The 17,158-nt window shown below is 45.9% G+C and overlaps 1 protein-coding gene across 4 annotated transcripts in view; it reads left to right on the top strand.

Moving 5' to 3' along the window:
- Positions 1–10,143: 10,143 nt before the first annotated feature.
- LOC142390473 (extracellular sulfatase Sulf-2-like) overlaps positions 10,144–17,158 on the top strand; it is a 72,927-nt gene continuing 65,912 nt past the window's right edge. For 3 of the 4 annotated variants that reach the window (XM_075475929.1, XM_075475930.1, XM_075475926.1), the window contains exon 1: positions 10,144–10,232. The gene's annotated coding sequence lies outside the window, so the exon portion shown is untranslated. The remainder of the gene's footprint in view (positions 10,233–17,158) is intronic. The other variant, XM_075475928.1, reaches the window with a different exon arrangement.

The raw sequence follows: 17,158 nt of genomic DNA, 5'->3' as shown, positions 1-17,158 counted from the left end.
GCTCTTATTGAACGTAGCTCTTATCGAACGTAGCTCTTATCGAACGTAGCTCTTATCGAACGTAGCTCTTATCGAACGTAGCTCTTATTGGACGTAGCTCTTATTGAACGTAGCTCTTATTGAACGTAGCTCTTATTGGACGTAGCTCTTATTGGACGTAGCTCTTATTGGACGTAGCTCTTATTGAACGTAACTCTTATTGAACGTGGCTCTTATCGAACGTAGCTCTTATTGAACGTAACTCTTATTGGACGTAGCTCTTATTGAACGTAACTCTTATTGGACGTAGCTCTTATTGAACGTAACTCTTATTGGACGTAGCTCTTATTGAACGTAGCTCTTATTGAACGTAACTCTTATTGGACGTAGCTCTTATTGAACGTAGCTCTTATTGGACGTAGCTCTTATTGGACGTAGCCCTTATTGAACGTAACTCTTATTGAACGTAGCTCTTATTGGACGTAGCTCTTATTGAACGTAGCTCTTATTGAACGTAACTCTTATTGGACGTAGCTCTTATTGAACGTAGCTCTTATTGAACGTAGCTCTTATTGGACGTAGCTCTTATTGAACGTAGCTCTTATTGAACGTAGCTCTTATTGGTTGAGCTCTTATTGAACGTAGCTCTTATTGAACGTAACTCTTATTGGACGTAGCTCGTATTGAACGTAACTCTTATTGAACGTAGCTCTTATTGGACGTAGCTCTTATTGAACGTAGCTCTTATTGGACGTAGCTCTTATTGAACGTAACTCTTATTGAACGTAGCTCTTATTGGACGTAGCCCTTATTGAACGTAACTCTTATTGAACGTAGCTCTTATTGGACGTAGCTCGTATTGAACGTAACTCTTATTGAACGTAGCTCTTATTGGACGTAGCCCTTATTGAACGTAACTCTTATTGAACGTAACTCTTATTGGACGTAGCCCTTATTGAACGTAACTCTAATTGAACGTAGCTCTTATTGGACGTAGCTCTTATTGGTTGAGCTCTTATTGGACGTAGCTCTTATTGAACGTAGCTCTTGTTGGACGTAGCTCTTATTGAACGTAACTCTAATTGAACGTAACTCTTATTGGACGTAGCTCTTATTGGACGTAGCTCTTATTGGACGTAGCTCTTATTGGACGTAGCTCTTATTGGTTGAGCTCTTATTGGACGTAGCTCTTATTGAACGTAACTCTTATTGAACGTAGCTCTTATTGAACGTAACTCTTATTGGACGTAGCTCTTATTGGACGTAGCTCTTTGCCCGGCTTTAGGAAATCCTCAGAGGAATGTTTTCAAACTGAACTCATTCAACCAATGTGGCGGCTTTAAGAGGAATTAACCCGGGAAAAAGGCCCAAGGGCACGAGTTAAGTTTGCTTTCCAGAACCAAAAGGAGTTTTAAGGTGTTCAGGAAACACAAGAAAACAGAGATTTCACGTCAGAATTTAATCATCATTTAAAGCTACTGCGGAACATAAAGATCTTTGGTTGGATGCGTTAAAGAAAAGAAATAATCAGTGAGTTGATCTCAGACCTCCCTCTGAGGAGCCGTCGATAATCGGTCGATAATCGGTCGATAATCGGTCGATAATCGGTCGATAATCGGACGATAATCGGACGATAATCGGTCGATAATCGGTCAATAACCGGACGATAATCGGTCGATAATTGGACGATAATCGGTCGATAATCGGTCGATAATCGGTCGATAATCGGTCGATAACCGGACGATAATTGGTCGATAATCGGTCGATAATCGGACGATCACCAGCAGCCGAAAGCTTTAAAGCCGAGCGGGAGGGAGACGGCGTTCAGGGAGGAGGGAGATGGGAAACCTAAGAGGAGGATCTGTGGTTCAGAGCTTTTCACTGAAGCATGAAATGAGTGTTGGAGGATTTTTACCCACACAGAGAAACGAGCTCTGACCCCATCACCACCTCCTCCCCCAGCACCCCCCCCCCATCACCTCCTCCCCCGTCCCTCCCTGACCTGCTGGCGCCTCCATGTGTGGGTGGAGGCGTCGGTGCAGCATCCGTCAATACGAAGCAGAAACTGGAGAAGGTCTGGGCTGTCGATCCCTCTGAGTTCCTCCTCAGGCTGCAGCCGAGGCTCCTCCTTTAATGCCTCCTCTGCACCCCATCTTTACCAGAGTTTCAGCTCTGGAGTTCCTCTGTGTTCACAGACCTTCTGCTTTGTTGGAACTTCCTCTGAACATTTTCACAGCAGGGTTTGCATCTCTTCCTGTTTTTTCCCCAGATCTCTTAAAGCAGAAATAATTATGTCCACGGTTAACCGATACGTCCAGGAGTCCCTGAGCAGCTTCTGCTTTACTTGTTGGTGTGAAAGCTCCCAACTGACAACAAAGCTCTCAGGAAGTGAAACGCTGACAGAAAACGATCGTTTTAAGGAGAAACTGCTTCCTCTTTCAGTTCTAACTAGGGCTGGGCAACGATTAAAATGTTTAATCTAATTAATCACATGATTTCCCTGATTAATCACGATTAATCGCATTTGTACGCAAAATCCAAAAATGAATCCAAAAGTAGCGTATAGCTTTTAGCATTTAGCTTAATTTTAAATGTGCTGCCATATGAATGAAAGTGCCATAACATTTGTTGTGCAAACACACTTTTAACATCAGCATCTTTCTGTAGTTTTTATGTAGAAGCCTCGCTCCACTGTCTGTTTCCTTGAATGACTTGCTGCTATCAGTTGTGTGTTTTGCCTTTAAGTGATATTTTAGACTGGAACTACTACGCTGAGAAGACAATTCAACTTGGCAGTGTTTACAGATGACTTTGGTTCTGTCGACTCCGCCGTCTGGAAGAACTTTAAAATGAAAATGGCCGAGTAAAAGTTCCGTACCCTTCTCCATGTTTGGTGGATCCGCCGATTACTTTCTTTTCCAGTTCCACAGCAGACAGCAGCAGACTTTTACAAAATAAAAGCCTGTGAGCAGCAGACTTTTACAAAATAAAAGCCTGTGAGCAGCAGACTTTTACAAAATAAAAGCCTGTGAGCAGCAGACTTTTACAAAATAAAAGCCTGTGAGCAACAGACTTTTACAAAATAAAAGCCTGTGAGCAACAGACTTTTACAAAATAAAAGCCTGTGAGCAACAGACTTTTACAAAATAAAAGCCTGTGAGCGACAGAATTTTACAAAATAAAAGCCTGTGAGAAACATACTTTTACAAAAGAAAAGCCTGTGAGCAGCAGACTTTTACAAAATAAAATCCTGTGAGCAACAGACTTTTAAAAAATAAAAGCCTGTGAGAAACATACTTTTACAAAATAAAAGCCTGTGAGCAACAGAAGGTTAAAGGTCACCCCAAGGTCAGAAACCCAAGAGCTACATCTCAGACTCTGCAGGCCTCAGTTAGCATGTTAAAGGTTAAAGGTCATGACAGCACAGTTAGAAACAGACTGAACAGGTGTGGCTTGTGTGGAAGGGCTGCAGGAGAAAGCCTCTTCTCTCTAAAAAGAACATGGCAGCACAGCTTAGGTTTGCAAAGCTGCATCTGAACAATCCACAAGACTTCTGGAACAATGTCCTTTGGACAGAGCAGACCAAAGTGGAGATGTTTGCTCAGAATGCACAGCAGCACGTTTGGAGGAAACCAAACACAGCATATCTAGCATAGGCTGCAGTTTCTGTTTGTTTCCTGCTCTTTTTTTTTCCCCAACATTATCTTTATTGAGTTTTCAACATGTTTCCAAAACACACATATATTCATAAATAAGTTCCTTGCAAGTTAGATATTTATGAGATAATATAGAGCAACACTTAGTACAAGTATAAAGCCAAAACAAAAAACAGAAAAGAAAAGAAACAACAACAACAACCAGAACAATAAACGTTTCTCTATCTTGTCAAGAATAAGCCCATATTTTTTCGCTATTGTACCTATATGGTTCAAAAATATAGATTCAGATGTACAATCCATACAGAATAAAAAAAATATCAAATATCAAAAGAAAATAGATCTCAGGAAGGAGCACCAACAACTCCGCCTCTTCGTCTTCGTTACCCACATTACTTAAATCTACACTCTCCATATATTCTATAAAAGGACCCCAAATGTTTTGTTTCCTGCTCTTTTACTCATTAAGTCCCGGTTCAAACATCGTGGACCCGAGGTGGACATCAGGTTCAGGTGTCTGACCTCCGCTGTGTGGTCTCATTATGCAGCCAGAACCCAAACACACAAACAGACCACCGGCCCGGCTAATTGGAGGAGTTGTGTCGCCTCCCTGGTGTCTTTTTGCTCTTACTGTTCACAGAAACACAGACGACACAGAGACCCAGTGGGAACCGGCAGCCAGCGCAGAGAGAAGGCAGAAAGTCATTACTCCTCACCTGATTGTGTGTGTGTAATCCCACCATCAGTATGCAGCTCAGGCTTTGCAACAGACGGGAGGAAATTGAAGCGGGAGGAAGAAAAGAGTGTGTGTGGAGTTCTTTTGATTACAGATGGTGAATGTGCCTTCGCTCACCTCCTCCTCCTCCTCATCGTCTCCTCGCTCCTTCCCACTTCAGGGATTTGAGGTGGACGTGAGGAGAATCCCTGACCGCGCTGTGTGTGCGTTGCACCGTGTGTTGCACGGCGGCGGGTTTATTGGAAGCGAAGCCGGGGTCGTGCAGGTCGACTGAGACGCTGTCTGCCATCCAGAGCTGCTGCTGTTTCATTAAAACCTGTCAGCCAGCTCAGCTCCTGCTCTGCCGGCAACTGTTCTGCACCTGCGGTCAGGGGGTGGCGGACGTGGGCCCGTCAGGGTGGGTACGGCCCATTGATACGGCCCATCGACATGGCCTATTGGCACGGCCCATTGGCACGGGGTACGACCCATAGTGGTGGCACGGCCCATAGTGGTGGCACGGCCCATAGTGGTGGCACAGCCCATTGGGGTGGCACGGCCCATTGGGGTGGCACGGCCCATTGGGGGGGGGCACGGCCCATTGGGGGGGGCACGGCCCATTGGCACGGGGTACGGCCCATTGGGGTGGCACAGCCCATAGTGGTGGCACGGCCCATTGGGGGGGGCACAGCCCATAGTGGTGGCACAGCCCATTGGGGTGGCACGGCCCATTGGGGTGGCACGGCCCATTGGGGGGGGGCACAGCCCATAGTGGTGGCACAGCCCATTGGGGTGGCACGGCCCATTGGGGTGGGCACGGCCCATTGGGGGGGGCACGGCCCATTGGCACGGGGTACGGCCCATTGGGGTGGGCACAGCCCATAGTGGTGGCACAGCCCATAGTGGTGGCACGGCCCATTGGGGTGGCACGGCCCATTGGGGGGCGCACGGCCCATCGGGGTGGCACGGCCCACGGAACCTTCATACGTTGGTGTGTTGCTAGGCTACGTGGAGAGTTGCATTCACTTTCTGATCTACCGTTGGAATTTGAAAAGATGGCGCCAGTGTGTGTGGCCTGCCGTCTGTCACTGCCAACATTGTGTGTGTTTGTGCTGTTTCTGTCACTCGTTACTCGTAATGTCAACTCTCTACTGGTGTATGATCGCCAAACACTGCTGGATCTTCGACTTTTCACCAATGATCTGGTGACATTGGATTATACTGGACATAAAACTTTGCCCCCGTTTCTATCTGGGATCCCAGCTCACCTTTGCCGCGCATCAGCTCTACCTCTCCGGCGTAAGCGGTCCCGCCACCGAGGTAAACGCAGCGGTCAGCTGGTGAGGCTGAAGGCTTGTTTGTCACGTTTTTCTTCAACTTTTTGGACTCGGTTTGGAGCGATGCCCGGCATCGTCATTCCTTGGCGCCTGCTGGACCCTGTTGACTCCTGGCTGGTACCTGTTGTCGACCCGGAGGAGATGTTCCAGTCCCGCGGCCCTTGCTCTCCCCATCCCTGCCGGCGTGGTGTGAATCTGTCTAACCTGCGGCCTCTGAGTCTGGCTCTCCGGACAGCTGACGCCGCGGAGCCGCCGGTTCCTGCCAGGTTTGGCCTGGTAAACGCTAGATCACTAGTGAATAAAACTTTTGTTCTTAAGGATTTCTTCACGTCCCGAGGATTGGACTTTCTCTGTGTGACTGAGACCTGGCTGAGTGTTGGTGAGTCCAGCGCTTTCACTGAACTTTTGCCTCAGAACTGCTGCTATTTTAACTCCCCGCGGACGTCGGGCCGAGGTGGAGGAATTGCCACTGTTTTTAAGAGTCACTATAAATGTAAGCAGCTATCGCTGCTATCCTGGTTCACCAGCTTTGAACTGAGCCTGTTTGAACTATGTTGCTCTCATACTGTTTTGTGTGCAGTGGTCTATCGGCCTCCCAAATACAGTAAGGACTTTTTGAGTCACTTCTCTGATTTTCTGGCTGAAATAATGCCTAGATATGACCGTGTCCTTATCGTTGGGGATTTTAATATTCATGTGTGTTGTCCTGATAAGCCAATGGCAAAGGACTTTTTAAGTCTCATTGATTCTTTTAATCTTGTGCAGTCTGTGTCTGGTCCAACACAAGAACGCGGACACACACTTGATCTGGTTTTATCTTTTGGTTTGCCAGTTTTTAACTTAGAGGTGTGTGACGCAGCATTTTCTGATCACATGCCTGTTTTATTTGAGGTGCCTCTCGCCTGTAATATAGTTAAACCTCGCGCTGCTGCCCGACGCTGTCGCATCATTAACCCTTCCACTGCTGCACAGTTCTCGGCTGTTTTCAGTCAGACTCACAACTGTGTCACTGGGAGTATGAACAACGATATGGAGGAACTTAGCTCATGGTTTCGTTCCACCTGCAAATCAGTTTTAGACACCGTGGCTCCGCTGAAAAACAGGCAGCCTAGGACTAAATGTGAGCCCTGGCTGAATGCCACAACTCGTGCTGTCAGACGCGAGTGCCGTAGAGCTGAGCGCAAGTGGAAAAAGGACAAACTGCAGGTGTCCTTTCAAATTTTAAGGGACTGTTGGCGTCATTATCAGACAACTTTGAAAGCTGCTAAAAGGAAACATTTCTCTGACATTATTTTGTCTAACTGTCACAAGCCTCGTGTTTTGTTCAAGACTATTGACTTAATGCCCCACAGACTGTTTGTACTGAGTCCTCGCCTGTTGTGTGTGAAAATTTTCTTCACTTCTTTATTGATAAGGTTGCCTCCATTAGGGCTTTAATCTCACCTTCTGCACAGGACACTTCAGTCCCTGTGGCCTGCTCTGCTCTTTTTGACAGGTTTGAGCCCGTGACTCTGTCCTTGTTACAGAAGACTGTTGGTCAGTTAAAGCCCTCAGGTTCTCCAAAAGATGTGATCCCTCCTCGGCTATTTAAAGAGGTTCTCCCCACTATAGGGTCCTCTGTTCTGGCACTTATTAATTGCAGTTTGTCCTCAGGTGTGGTCCCTGAACATTTCAAACATGCAATAGTGCAACCTTTGATTAAAAAACCAGGACTAGATACTGATGTTCTTGCAAATTTTAGACCTATCTCTAAATTGCCTTTTATTGCAAAAATCCTCGAGAAGATAGTTTGCAACCAATTAATGGTTTTTCTGGAAGAGCAGAAAATTCTTGAGGTCTTCCAATCTGGTTTTAAAACCTTGCACAGCACAGAATCAGCTCTTTTAAGATTTTTTTAGCTACTGACTCCGGTGACTGTGTTATTCTGGTGCTTTTAGATTTAACTGCTGCATTTGACACAGTGGACCATGAACTTTTAGTTTCCCGTTTGAAACAGTGGGTGGGCATCAGTGGTGTAGCACTAGAGTGGTTCAGGTCATACTTGGCTGAGCGAACATTCTGTGTCAGCATTGGTGTCTCTGTGTCCTCCTCTGTTAATCTCTCATGTGGGGTCCCCCAGGGCTCAGTTTTAGGCCCTCTTCTCTCTTTACCTGCTACCACTTGGTTCCATACTAAGAAAGCATGGTATGTCCTTCCACTGTTATGCGGATGACAGCCAGATCTATGTCCCACTGAAAAAGAAGGACGTTTATTCTGTCAAACCACTACTCAGGTGTCTGGACGACATAAAGGCATGGATGAGTATAAACTTTTTAAATTTTAATGAGAAGAAGACAGAGGTGATGGTTTTTGGTGGCACTACTGGGGCCCCCTTTGTAGATCTGGGCTCCTTGTCCCAGTTCATTAAGCCAACTGTCACTAACCTTGGGGTGAAAGTGGATACCGATCTCAAGCTCAACTGTCAGGTAAATTCGGTCGTTAAGTCGAGTTTCTTCCACTTGAGGCAGCTTGCCAAAATAAAACACTTTCTCTCTAAGCAACACTTTGAAACAGTAATCCACGCATTTGTAACCACTAGGCTGGATTACTGTAATGCTCTTTATGTGGGGGTTAGTGGGTCCTCCATCGCCCGTCTTCAGATGGTGCAAAATGCTGCCACACGTCTTTTAACTGGCACACGTAAATATGAGCATATTTCCCCCATTTTAGCTTCACTTCACTGGCTGCCCCTACATTTTAGGATTAGTTTTAAAATTATTTTATTTACTTTTAAATCCCTCAATGGTCTCGCACCAGCCTACCTCTCTGAGCTGCTACAGCCCTATAAACCCTCCCGCTCTCTCAGGTCAGCTGATCAGCTGCTCCTGAATCTACCAAAAACAAAGCGCAAGCTCAGAGGTGACCGTGCTTTTGCTGTGACGGCTCCTAACCTGTGGAACAATCTGCCTCTCCACGTCAGACAGGCTTCCTCTCTGTCTGTTTTTAAATCTCATCTTAAAACGCATCTCTTCTCCCTGGCTTTTGACACGATGTGAGATGTTGAAATGTGAAATTGCTATTTTTAGTATTAGTATTATTTTTGTTTTAAATTATATTGCTGTTTTGTGCCTTTTGATTTATTCTTGTATTTTATTCTTATAAATTTTCTCTGTTTTTATTGTTATTTTCTTTTTGTACAGCACTTTGGTCAACTGATGTTGTTGTAAAGTGCTTTATAAATAAAATTGGATTGGATTGGATACGTTAGTGCCTTCTGCCTTGGTCCAGTTAAACATTGGGACATTTTCTTCTTTAAGCTAAATCCTCAACCTAACCAAGTGATTTCAGGCCCGACAGCGAGTGAAGGGGAAGCTGGAGACCATGTGTAACCATGTCAGCAGATCGATATTTTAGGGCTCTTACATCACTCAGGCGTTCACCTCATTGTCCTCACAGCTGATTGGTCGGTGTTTGGGTTCCTTGATGTCAGAACTTTTACCATCAGGCAGAAAACAGCTGTTCTACGTATTTTATCGATACTGCGATATATATCGATATTTCGTTTCCTGATAAAGTATTTTTTATTTTTTTATTTATTTTTTTGTTATTTCTTTATTTTTAAAGCAAACTTTATTGAAAAGTCAGACGTTACAATGAGTGAAAACACAGAACATTAATATAATACAACACAATGCCAGGGGGTCACATTCTACAAAACGTGACATGTTCGTTTGTTTCTGTTTGTCTGGCGGTGATTTCCTTCCGGTTCAAAGGTCGGACCACCGCTTCAATCAGCGACAATTCATGTCAAATCACACTGTCCCTTTTCTTACCCCAGCAAATGATGTAAGCGTATCGAATCGTATCAAATGGTATCGTATGGAATTGTATCGTATCAAATCGAATCGTATTGTATGGAATTGTATCGAATCATTTCGTATGGAATCGTATTGAATGGAATTGTATCGAATCTTATCAAATTGTATTGAATCGTATCGTATGGAATCGAATCAAATTGTATCGTATCGTACCGTATCATATTGTATCGTGTGGAGTTGTATCGAATGGAATCGTATCGTATGGAATCGAATTAAATTGTATCGTATCGAATCGTATCGTACCGTATCATATTCTATCGTATCGAATCGTACCGTATCATATTGTATCGTGTGGAATTGTATCGAATCGTATTGTATGGAATTGTATTGAATCGTATCGTATGGAATCGAATGAAATTGTATCATATCGAATCATACCGTATTGTATCGTATCAAATCGTATCGTATCATGAGATTATCGTATCGAATCGTTGGCTGAATATCGTGTATCGTATTGTGAGATCAGTGTATCGCTTCAGCCTCAGGATAAATGCATGTTGGATGAGACTGGTACCTGAAACAGATCCATGTGATTCCATGACAACCTGCTGACCGTCTGCTCTGTGTCTGTTTGTCTCTGCAGGACCGAACCCAGCAGGTGGCGCCGCACACACCCAGCAGGTGGCGCCGCACACACCCAGCAGGTGGCGCCGCACACACCCAGCAGGTGGCGCCGCACGCACTCCAGGTGAGTTCTGCTCTGCCCGGCGGCTCCTCAGCTGCACAGCAGCAAACATCTGGCACCCCGACAGGAGCGGCTGTGACAGATGTTTGCACACTGAACCTTTATTTCTGTAACCAGAAGATGAGTTCTGATGTGTCGTCCTGGGCCTGAGTGGAAGCCTAACTTTAGCTGCTGAGTTCAGCCTTCAGTGTGCGTTGTCCCGGTAACCGGAGCTCCACATTCTCACATTCCTGATTAATGATGCAGGTTGGACGCAAACAAAGAGCACACACCCACACAGCCACAGGGGGACACGTTTGTCCTGAACCGTCCCGCTCTTTGGGGTCAGCTGGGGTCAGCAGGGGGTCAGCGGGGGGTCAGCGGGGGTCAACAGTGGTCAGCGGGGGTCAGCAGGGGGTCAGAGGGGGTCAGCAGGGGTCAGCGGGGGTCAGTAGGGATCAGCAGGGGTCAGCGGGGGTCAGCAGGGGTCAGCCGGGGGTCAGCAAGGGTCGTAGGGGGTCGTAGGGGGTCAGCAGGGGGTCAGCAGGGGGTCAGTGGGGGTCAGCGGGGGTCAGCAGGGTGTCAGAGGGGGTCAGTGGGGGTCAGCGGGGGGTCAGCGGGGGTCAGCAGGGGGTCAGAGGGGGTCAGCAGGGGTCAGCGGGGGTCAGTAGGGATCAGCAGGGGTCAGCGGGGTCAGCCGGGGGTCAGCAAGGGTCGTAGGGGGTCAGCAGGGGGTCAGCGGGGGTCAGTAGGGGTCAGTGGGGGTCAGCAGGGGTCGTAGGGGGTCAGCAGGGGGTCAGTGGGGGTCAGCAGGGGGTCAGTGGGGGTCAGCAGGGGTCAGTGGGGGTCAGTGGGGGTCAGCAGGGGTCAGTGGGGGTCAGCAGGGGGTCAGCAGGGGTCAGTGGGGGTCAGCGTAGGTACCCCCGGGGCTCAGGCTGGACCTCAGGCTGGACCTCAAGGGCCCAAACTGTCAGAAACAGCACGAAGCAGAGGCTGAACTCTCAGAGCAGCTCGTCTCCCTGCAGCTGACCTGAACTCCTCCACCTGTGGGCGTGCATGTGTGGGCGTGCACGTGTGCGCGTGTTTTAAAGGCCTTGCTGATGTTGTGGGGACCTGAATGTGTTTTCACAGACTTGTTGGGCGGTTGTAGCAACAGGCAGCTTTATTGATCAGTTCCATAAAGCACAGATGGCAGCTGCTGCTGGAGGTAAAGCGGTCGTCCGTCAGTTGGAAGGTTCGAGCCCCAGCTAACATGTTATCTGGCAGAATCTGACGTTGTGTTCCTCACTTTTAAGTCGATTCGTTTGGCGCTGCTAAGTTAATGGAAGGAAAAAAGTGTGCAAAAAGTCCACATCCACATTAGAGGTCATGTGACCTCCAGGACTCTCTGAATAACTTCAGGACTCTCTGAATAACTTCAGGACTCTCTGAATAACTCAAGGACTCTCTGAATAACTCCAGGACTCTGTGATATCCTGATGCGCTCTTATTCAGCGGCTCTGAAGTAAATCCTGCCTTCACCGCGGTTACAGCCTCATAAACATGAAGCTTTAAACACAAATAAATATTAAAGAATGTCTCATGGATCAAACCGGCTGCCAGCTGCAGAGCTGTACCTGCAGAGCGGATCTATAGGAGGAAACCGTGTGTGCAAACAGGAAAAGTGTGTTTCCAGCGGTCATCTCCCAGCAGAGCTTTGCATCCATCTATTTCTGTCTGTGAGTGGGAGGGATGGATGAGCTGCCCAGAGGAAGGAGAGAGGGATAGAGAGAGGGATGTTCAGTCCGACCTGTGTCTCTCTGCGAAGCGCTTAATGAATTAACCCACAATGGCTTCACCAGGATGGATGGAGGCATGTTATGATGCAGGAAACGGCTCAAAGCTACCTTCTATTCTCTGTGTTTTCTACAACTTATTAAACTGTTTTTATTCAGTCATTTTGAGCGGGGAAAAAAAAGGCAAAGAGGAGAACTAGATTAATGTGCTAATGTGCTAGCTAAATGTGCGTAAAAAGAAAAGGTTGTTGATCATCAAACGTCCGTCAGACGTTGGTTCTGTGGTCTGAGCTGCTCAGACTCATGAAGACGCCGATCTGCCATCACGAGGCCACGTCGCTGTGACATTTTGATTTTCTGAATGCAGGTGGAATGCAGTCCGGCTCTCATTAAATATTTAAATTTATGTGGCATTTGGGTGTTTTCTCGTCGTTTTGAAGCGTCGAACAGGAAAAATACAAGTGAAATGGCACAGAGAGTTGAGTCATTTGTGTTTATGCTGAGCCAAACTGCAGATCTGAGCAATCTGCTACGTGTTAATGTGGATTATGGGCTTCAAGGATCGTTTTATTCGAGTTACTCAAGGAATTTTTTCACCTCAGAAACTGTTTAAGGTTCTTCAGAGAGTTCAAACTATTTAAAAACCCCTTTAGCACTTGCCCCACAGGAGTGGATCAGGCGTAGTTTAGTAATGGGCCTTAATATGGATCAGACGTAGGGATGGGAATTGATAAGATTTTTACGATTCCAATTCCATTTTCGATTCTGCTTAGCGATTCGGTTCTTTGTCGGTTCCCTTATCGATTCTCATTTGGAGAAAAAGGACAACAAACCGGTCGATCAGCATCAACTTTGTTTAGTTTAGAAGTAACACGAGTCATGACCTCACAAACCCAACAACGGTGAGGTCCACATTGGTCTATCCTGGCCTGGGTAATTGAACTCTTCCTGCTCTGGTGAAAGGAGAAGCTGGAGGTAGAGGTGAACTGGGGGTAGTACCACCAGCCTCTGGCTCTGAGCCAGTCAGGCTCTGTCTCTCATGATTTCATCTAAATGTAATGCCTGAGAAGGCATTCATTTAACCTTAACCGTTACTAACAGCAGCTTTTACAATCAGGCTAATGGTGCTAACATGATAGGCAGTGTTTGTTAGTTAGTTACCTGCAGTGTTAGCCGAGGACATGCTAACGTTGCTAACGTTGCTGGGTTCAGATTCACCAACGTTAGTCCGGAGCAGATCGAAAACGCGACATTCATTCATAGTTATTGCATGTTGGCAGTATTTCCTCCCTTTGGTGAAATATTCACTTTGCAAGTTGCCCTGTTGTCGTCTTTTTTAGGGATGTGTAACCAAACTTTCGAGCGTTTGTACCGCTTGGGCGCCATGTTTACTGTTGGCTGCTGGCTGCGCCGGACTCACCACGCAACGCTGCGTGGTGACGTCATTCGCGCCCACTGGAATCGATAAGGGAATCGTTTGCAAAAATCGCCAAACGGTTCCAAGGAATTGAAACACTGGGAACCGGTTCTCGATTCCCATCCCTAATCAGACGTAGTTTTGTAAAGGCCTCGGTTTCAGCCGCCTCCAGGTTCTGGTTCTGGTTCTGCTCCAGGTTCAGGTTCTGGTTCTGCTCCAGGTTCAGGTTCTGGTTCTGCTCCAGGTTCTGGTTCTGCTCCGGGTTCAGGTTCTGGTTCTGCTCCAGGTTCTGGTTCTGCTCCTGGCTGCTGATGGGACAGAGGTCAGGCTGCAAAGCGAGCGTTGAGTCAGAGGACCAGAGGCAGCTTGCAGTGAGCTGCTGTGGATGGAAACAGCTGCTTCTGGTGGAGAATAAACAGCCTGAGGGAAGCACTCACACACGGATCTGCTGTGTGCTGACAGGTCAGCAGCTACCAGGTGTAGGTGGAGGATCGGGTGGAGGAAGGAGGAGGAGTGGTGGCTGAGTCTAACTGATGACCGCAGCTCGCAAACAGCCTTCAGCTGTTTGTAAGGAGAGGGGAGATAAATAGATAAAGAAGACAAATGTTCCCTCCTCTGTGGAGGACAAACTCAATCTTCCCTGCGGCTCTGCTTTGCTGCTGCTCAGAGACTGAAGCGGAGAGAAAGAGCTGGAAATAAATCCTGGGAGCCTGTCGGCTGCACTCGTACAGAGTGTTTCAGTCATGGAGGCCGGGGGTGAGTCTCAGTCCAGACTCTTCACTTTGGAGGAATGTGGCTGCTCTTTGAGCACAAACAGAGGCAGAACTCAGCCCACAGCTTTAACAATTCAATTTAATGAACTGCCTTTTATTTATACAGCAGATACGGTCCAGTTCAACCCAATTCATTCTAATACAGTCCAATTTAATGAACTGCCTTTTATTTATACAACAGATACGGTCCAGTTCAACCCAATTCATTCTAATACAGTCCAATTTAATGAACTGCCTTTTATTTATAAAGCAGATACAGTCCAATTCATTTTAATACGGTCAAGTTAAACCCAATTCATTCTAATACAGTCCAATTTAATGAACTGCCTTTTATTTATAGAGCAGATAAGGTCCAGTTCAACCCAATTCATTCTAATACAGTCCAAATTAATGAACTGCCTTTTATTTATAAAGCAGATAAGGTCCAGTTCAACCCAATTCATTCTAATACAGTCCAATTTAATGAACTGCCTTTTATTTATAAAGCAGATACAGTCCAATTCATTTTAATACGGTCAAGTTCAACCCAATTCATTCTAATACAGTCCAATTTAATGAACTGCCTTTTATTTATAAAGTAGATAAGGTCCAGTTCAACCCAATTCATTCTAATACAGTCCAATTTAATGAACTGCCTTTTATTTATAAAGCAGATACAGTCCAATTCATTTTAATACGGTCAAGTTCAACCCAATTCATTCTAATACAGTCCAATTTAATGAACTGCCTTTTATTTATAAAGCAGATACGGTCCAGTTCAACCCAATTAATTCTAACACAGTCCAATTCAACCCAATTAATTCTAATACATTCAAATTTAATGAACCGTTTTTTATTTATAAAGCAGATACGGTCCAGTTCAACCCAATTCATTCTAATACAGTCAAATTCAACCCAATTCATTTTAATACAGTCCAATTTAATGAACTTCATTTTATTTATAAAGCAGATACAGTCCAATTAAACCCAATTCATTCTAATACAGTCCAATTTAATGAACTGTTTTTTATTTATAAAGCAGATACGGTCCAGTTCCACCCAATTCATTCTAATACAGTCCAATTTAATGAACTGCCTTTTATTTATAAAGCCGATACAGTCCAATTCAACCCAATTCATTCTAATACAGTCCAATTTAAGGAACTGTTTTTTTATTTATAAAGCAGATAAAGTCCAATTCAACCCAATTCATTCTAATAGTCAAATTTAATGAACTGTTTTTATTTATAAAGCAGATACTGTCCAATTCAACCCAATTCATTGTAATACAGTCCAATTTAATGAACTGCCTTTTATTTATAAAGCAGATACAGTCCAATTCAACCCAATTCATTCTAATATAGTCCAATTTAATTAACTGTTTTTTATTTATAAAGCAGATACAGTCCAATTCAACCCAATTCATTCTAACGCAGTCAAATTTAATGAATGAAATTAGACCTGCTGAGAGAGAGAAACAAGTTAATGACGACGATGTCACATGGAGAGGAAAGGGAGCAGAGGGAGGAGAGGTGCATCATGGGAGCTCCTCCAGCAGGCTGGGCCTATAGCAGCTTAACTATGGGATGTTTCAGGCTCACCTGAGCCATCCCTAACTATAAGCTTTATCAGAAAGGAAAGTTTTAAGCCTGGTCTTACAGGTAGAGAGGGTGTCTGCTTCCTGAAGCCAAACGAGAAGCTGAAACTGGAGAAATATGATCTCTGCTGTTAGAACTCATCAGAACATTTTGGATCAGCTGGAGGCTTTTCAGAGAATCTGTGGGATAAATAATACAGATTTACAGCAGAAGTAACACATGCATGGAGCAGTAACTCCTGAGGGCGTTCACAGGTTGTTTCAGTCTGAGGGGAAACAAATCGGGTGGATGGTTCTGAGGTGGAAGGTTCTGAGATGGAAGGTTCTGAGGTGGAAGGTTCTGAGGTGGAAGGTTCTGAGGTGGAAGGTTCTGAGATGGAAGGTTCTGAGGGGGAAGGTTCTGAGGTGGAAGGTTCTGAGATGGAAGGTTCTGAGGTGGAAGGTTCTGAGGTGGAAGGTTCTGAGGTGGAAGGTTCTGAGGGGGAAGGTTCTGAGGTGGAAGGTTCTGAGGTGGAAGGTTCTGAGATGGAAGGTTCTGAGGGGGAAGGTTCTGAGGTGGAAGGTTCTGAGGTGGAAGGTTCTGAGGTGGAAGGTTCTGAGGTGGAAGGTTCTGAGGGGGAAGGTTCTGAAGTGGAAGGTTCTGAGATGGAAGGTTCTGAGATGGAAGGTTCTGAGGTGGAAGGTTCTGAGGGGGAAGGTTCTGAGGTGGAAGGTTCTGAGGTGGAAGGTTCTGAGATGGAAGGTTCTGAGGGGGAAGGTTCTGAGGTGGAAGGTTCTGAGGTGGAAGGTTCTGAGGTGGAAGGTTCTGAGGTGGAAGGTTCTGAGGGGGAAGGTTCTGAAGTGGAAGGTTCTGAGATGGAAGGTTCTGAGATGGAAGGTTCTGAGGGGGAAGGTTCTGAGATGGAAGGTTCTGAGGTGGAAGGTTCTGAAGTGGAAGGTTCTGAAGTGGAAGGTTCTGAGGGGGAAGGTTCTGAGATGGAGGCAGAGAGATGGAACGGCCCGAGCTGAGCAGAGTTGGTCCGACCCTCAGTAACACAGCCGATGCATTAATGGGAATAAACCAGAGAATGCTCCTTCATGGGCAACACAGATGGTTTTATTAGCTGCTCCTCCGTCAGATCACACACGTGCACACGTGCACACACACACGTGCACGCTGTTGTTTGAAGAAGAAGAAAAAAGAAACAGCCGCCCAGAGAGATTCTCCATTTCCTGTCTGCTTCGCCAACTTCCTGTCACCATGTTGATTTACCATTGCATAACTCTGTGTGTGTGTGTGTGTGTGTGTGTGTGTGTTTCAGTGCATGTGTGTACGTGTGTGTGCACGTGTGAGTGTGTCAGATGTTGTTGCAGACATGCAGGCCTTTAGGGAAACTCAGAGTGTCTCTTTGCAGTAATTGCAGCCCACA

This window comes from Odontesthes bonariensis, chromosome 10 (genome assembly GCF_027942865.1).
Source record: "Odontesthes bonariensis isolate fOdoBon6 chromosome 10, fOdoBon6.hap1, whole genome shotgun sequence".
NCBI classification, from domain to species: domain Eukaryota; kingdom Metazoa; phylum Chordata; class Actinopteri; order Atheriniformes; family Atherinopsidae; genus Odontesthes; species Odontesthes bonariensis.
The sequence above is the reverse complement of the archived record's forward strand: the minus strand, read 5'-3'. Positions and strand labels throughout refer to the sequence as shown.